Raw genomic sequence first — 5,705 nt, forward strand, 5'->3', positions numbered from 1 at the left:
ACCCCCCCCCCCCCCCCCCCCCCCTCTCTCTCTCTCTCTCTCTCGCTCTCTCTCTCTCGCTCTCTCTCTCTCTCTCTCTCTCTCTCTACCTCCCTGCCTTCCTCCCCCCCTCCTTCTCATCCTCCCCCCCTCTCCCTCCCTGCCTGCCTGCCTTCCTCCCCCTCCCTCTCTTCCTCCCCCCCTCTCCCTCCCTGCCTCTCCCTCTCTCTCTTCCTCCCCCCCTCTCCCTCCCTGCCTTCCTCCCCCTCTCTCCCTCACTCTCTTCCTCCCCCCTCTCTCTCTTCCTCCCCCCCTCTCCCTCCCTGCCTTCCTCCCCATCCCTCTCTTCCTCCCCCCCTCTCCCTCCCTGCCTCCCCCTCTCTCTCTTCCTCCCCCCCTCTCCCTCACTCTCTTCCTCCCCCCTCTCTCTCTTCCTCCCCCCCTCTCCCTCCCTGCCTTCCTCCCCATCCCTCTCTTCCTCCCCCTCTCTCTCTCCGTCCTGTGAACGAGCCAGTCCATTCGGTTAGGCCTGTATGAGCTTATGTCTTCTTGGAATATGATTTCCAGTGAAGTGAGTTAGATCAGAGGGCATGGAGAGGGGGAGGAAAATACAAAACACCTGTAGAGTTCTCTTCTCCTCCCTAACCCTGATGGAAGGAGAGTAGGTGGAGAGTAGGTGCCTGGGAGGGCAGGGTGGGGCGAGGCCAAGGGTAGAGGCTCCAGAGGGAAAACAGAGCAAGAGGAGATGGAGAGAGACGGCGAGAGGGAGGGAGACTGACCCTTCTCAGTGCTGTTATCATAAATATAAGAAAATACTGAGAAAGGAGGGAGGAGGAACAGGGGAGTATACTGGCATGAGGGAGAGAAGATAGAGAGGGAAAGTATGAGTGAAGGGGTACAGAGAGAGAGAGAGAGAGAGGGAGAGAAGATAGAGAGAGATAGTATGAGTGAAGGGGTACAGAGTGAGAGAGATGAAAGGAGGGAGTAGGGAGAGACAAAGAGATAGAGAGAGAGAAAGAGATAGAGAGAGAGAGTTCCTAACCTCCTGCCAAATGTATGACCATATTAGAGACACGTACTTCCCTCAGATTACACAGACCCACAAAGAATTCGAAAACAAATCGAATTTTGATAAACTCCCATTTCTACTGTCTGAAATTCCACAGTGTGCCATCATAGCAGCAAGATTTGTGACCTGTTGCCACAAGAAAAGGGCAACAAGTGAAGAACAAACACCATTGTAAATACAACCCATATTTATGTTTATTTATTTTCCCTTTTGTACTTTGTCATTACGAAACTGCATATAGACAATAATATGACATGTCTCTATTTCTTCTATTTCTTTCTCTACTTTTGTGAGTGTAATGTTTACTGTTCATTTTTGATTGTTTATGGCACTTTTGTTTATGATCTATTTCACTTGCTTTGTCAATGTAAACCTATGTTTCCCATGCCAATAAAGCCCTTTGAATTGGATTGAGTGAGACACCGGAACGAGACAGACAGAAGTGTTTGCTCACCCTGGAGGGATTCTCTCAGTGGAGGGAGTGTGTGTGAGTGTGGCTGGGAGTGTGTGTGTATGTGTGTTTGTGTGTTGTGTATCCTCCCAGCCTTCCAGCTTCTCGTGGCCTCGCCAGTCTGCAGGTCCCTGCCTGTAGATGCCCCCTAGCCCTAACCCCCACTACCCCCTACCCTAAACACCCTCCCCTCTCCTCCGCTCCTCCTCTTCTTCTCTCCTTCTCTCAACACTGTCTGGGCCCTCCAGTGAAAAGCTGCTACAGTGATTGCTGACCTACTGCATGGCGTGCTCAAAGGGGCCCCCTCCCTTAGAAAGAAATACACAACTAAATGGAGAGGAAACATCTATTTACAGCTATTCCCTCACTGATATCAGCAAAGCTGTGTGCGTTTCCAATGAGCAATCGACACGTCCACTCTAGTCTCTAACGTCTAGTCTTTCATCCCATGTTCATCTCTGCTCTCTCGCCCTAAGATACACAGCCCAGCCCAGCCTGGGAAGTCGTCTAAAAATAACCCGACTTGATTAAGTCTTCTCGTCTACAGTACCTGTAGAATAATGTACCTGTAGAATAATGTATTGAAACAGGCACACAGCAGTCTGGGGTTTCCCTGATATCTCCTGTCATTTCTGTTGTCCATCCACTCTGCTTGACTTTAAGGACACAACTGTTAACAATGACAATGTGAAGGACATTATCATTGTCCATAATAGGCCGTGTCTAATGCACCATTGTTTCTAATGCACTAGAACCATTAGAGACAGATGATAGGAGCAGCCAGAACCGGGACTGTGTTTCTCTGACCCACTAGAACCATTAGAGACAGATGATAGGAGCAGCCAGGACCGGGACTGTGTTTCTCTGACCCACTAGAACCATTAGAGACAGATGATAGGAGCAGCTAGGCCCGGGACGGTGTTTCTCTATCATCTGTCTCTAATGGTTCTAGTGGGTCAGAGAAACACAGTCCCGGTTCTGGCTGCTCCTATCATCTGTCTCTAATGGTTCTAGTGGGTCAGAGAAACACAGTCCTGGTTCTGGCTGCTCCTATCATCTTTCATGACTGTGGAAAGGTAATAAGTATGTGATTTGAGAGTCGAACCAACACAGAACACATTACTTACTGGCACAGTACACAGCTAGACAGAGCTAGTTCCCAAACCAAAGACCACCAGGCTTCACGTAGTCAGTTATCTCACAGTAAATCTCCCTTCATGCCAGCCAAGTTCTTTCTTTCTGTCTCGGTCTCTCTCTCTCTCTCTGACTCTTTTCTTTCCTTGTGATGTGTCTAGTCTGTCTTTTTCTGCTTGCTCTCTCTCTCTCTCTCTCTCTCTCTCTCTCTTTTTTTCTTTCTCTCAGACTCTCTTCTTTCCTCTCCGTTTGATGTGTGTAGTCAGTGGGTTAGCAGTCTGACTGAACCTTGCTGTTGCCACACTGTCTGTTTTTTAAACCTGGAATCCCCGAACGGACTGTTTGTTAGCTCTCCCCTTCTCTCTTCTCCCTCACTGTGTTTTCTCGTTGGTAAGCCGCATTTCCTGCATCAGGCCTTGTTTCAGAGCAAGTGTTGGTCAAACAGGCTCTTTGTTGGTGGCCAGTGGCTCAGTGCACCACAAAGTAGTCTGGCCTGGGACAAAGGCAACTGTGTGTGTGTGTGTGTGTGTGTGTGTGTGTGTGTGTGTGTGTGTGTGTGTGTGTGTGTGTGTGTGTGTGTGTGTGTGTGTGTGTGTGTGTGTGTGTGTGTGTGTGTGTGTGTGAGAGAGAGCGAGCAGGGCCGCGACCACCTGGGACACACCGCGTTGGGGTGAATACTGATGGAGAGAGGGCAGACACACACACACACACACACACATGGGATGGCTAATGGCAGACTGGACCCCCCCCCTTCCTCCTCCATCACCAGTCTCTTGTCCATGAATCCACAAATGACATGAACAGACTAGTAGTCACATTTACACTTTCTATCACAGCACTCTGAAGAGGTCTCCATATCCTCCCCGATCATTCCTACCAACACCCAGAAACACTTAGGAATATTGGCAGGGACCGTTATTAGTATAATCACTTTTCAGGTGGAAGTCCAAAATGGCTGAGCTGACCTACAGTGTTCTCCTGGCTCTCTCGCTCCTCCTCCGATGCCTTGCTAATCCTATAACAACATTCCTCCATTACCTCAATGACCGATATCTGTGAGAGCCAGTTGGGACGGTCGGTAGGAGGAGAGAGAGACTTAGCAGGGGTTGGTCAAGAACAAAACAAAATGGTGGAAAAGTCAAGTCCTTGCAGGAACAGTAGAAAGTTGTCTTGGGGACGGAGAGTTGTTACCGTGGCGTTGTGAACTTGTTACCTCAGGGTTCAAGGTCATTGTTGATTGTAGCCAACGGCTGTTGTTTGTGTGTCGCTGTGTTTGAGTGGTAGGGGTTCAGTTGGGGTGGAGGGGGTCTGGCTGATACTGACACTAGTGTAGGGGGGTGAGGGGTTACGGGGGCGGAGGGTTGGGAGTAGGGGGTGTGGAGGTGCATATTGCAACAGAGGAACAATGAGAGGGTCTGGATCTGCGTGTACAAAGTGGCTGCAGGCTGCAGTACCTCCCAAGACTAGACTGTTTATAATCATCCCATCACTATTGCTTTGTCTAGCCTGGCCTTGTCTCCTTCTGTCTGACTGGCTGAGACAGTATTGGAATACATGTGATCCTGCCGAATGGGCCATATGGGCAATATCTTGCTGTTTAACATGTCCTTTCCCATTTGTCCTTGTGCTCTTTGCATGGCTGCGGATCATATTCTCTGGTGATAGCAGTGCATTGTAATAGCCCTCTTCTGCTTTGTGTTGCGACAGGCTGCAATGTCCTTGGTAGGCTTGTTATCCTCTTTTTCTGTTATTCCTCTTTTCGTTATTTCTTTCTCGCTCTCTCGCGCTCCCTCTCTCCATCTCTTCTATTCTCTATCTCTCTTTCTCTCTCCGTTTTTTCTCTTTTATTCTTTCTCTCCCCCCCCCCCCCCCCTCTCTCTCTCTCCTCCCCTCCCCCCTATCTCTGTAATCCTTCTCCCCAGCCTTGGTTTCAGCCCAGTCTCTCCTCTCCTGGTCCTATTTCAAAGGGACCTCGACTTAGTTTTAGCTTTAGAGCTTCTAGAATCTAGAGACCGCTCGCTGAAAGGGTTCTCTTCTTTTTCTTTCCATTGGAGGACTAGAGAAATTTCAGAAGATAATTCCCCCAAGCTCACATATTCCTTCCCTTTTTATAATCTTCAAGGCCATCAAATGCCCTGTCAGGACATGTTTCTCTGCTTCCTCACACGCTGTCCTTCCCTTTGAGCCGGGATCATTAGAGAGGGATAGGCTGCGTGCCAAATGGCCCCCTATGGGCCCTGGTCAATACTATATAGGGAATAGAGTTCCATTTGAGAAGCACCCATAGTCTAGTCAAGGCCAATTTAGATATCTTCTTTTTGTTGTTGTGTGTCTGCCGGACAGGCGGGTGGGAATGGGTACGTCACATTGGTCCGGCTCGGTGCCAATCAATATGACGAGGGCATCAATTATCCAAACTGTTCTGTGTTGTCGTCTCGTGAGCAGGGAGGTTTCAAACGTCATCTGGACCAGATGATTGCACAGCGAGAGACGGGTGTTTCTGATGTATAGGCAAATGATTTAGGGGCCGGCCGTGTTGTGGCGCTCCGCTGTCCTTCACGACTGTCGTCTCAGGCAGCCATTATGAATGGCACCTTCACGCCTGGCACCTTCACGCCGCGCTACCCCACGCGTGTGCCTCGATCCTCCTCCGACAGATAGACAGGTGAAGGCCTCAGAGGAAGAGAATGTGTATACGCCACGTGAGCCGTTCTCCTCCTGCCTCGTCCTTTTCGACAACATCAGTTACACCACATAGGGAGACTGTAGGGTGGCACGTGTTGTCAGGAAAGGGTTGCAGATCCAAGCAGAACTGGACCACAAAGCTTTTGGTTGTAAAGGAACGTTTTAAGAGTAATGTGGGTCTTTGGTTTCGTAAAAAAAACATGTTGGAAATACATCAGATGTAAATCAAATCAAATCAAATTTGACATAAGGTGTATAAGCTGCTATACCTCCACTACATCAATATAATGACCCCCAAAAAACGCAGTGCATTTTTATATGTGAGTATATGTGGAAAGGCAGAACATGGGCAAATTGCCTTTTTATGATGGAAAAAATCCATAGGAG

Source organism: Oncorhynchus kisutch, linkage group LG20 (assembly GCF_002021735.2).
Source record: "Oncorhynchus kisutch isolate 150728-3 linkage group LG20, Okis_V2, whole genome shotgun sequence".
In the NCBI taxonomy this organism is placed as follows: domain Eukaryota; kingdom Metazoa; phylum Chordata; class Actinopteri; order Salmoniformes; family Salmonidae; genus Oncorhynchus; species Oncorhynchus kisutch.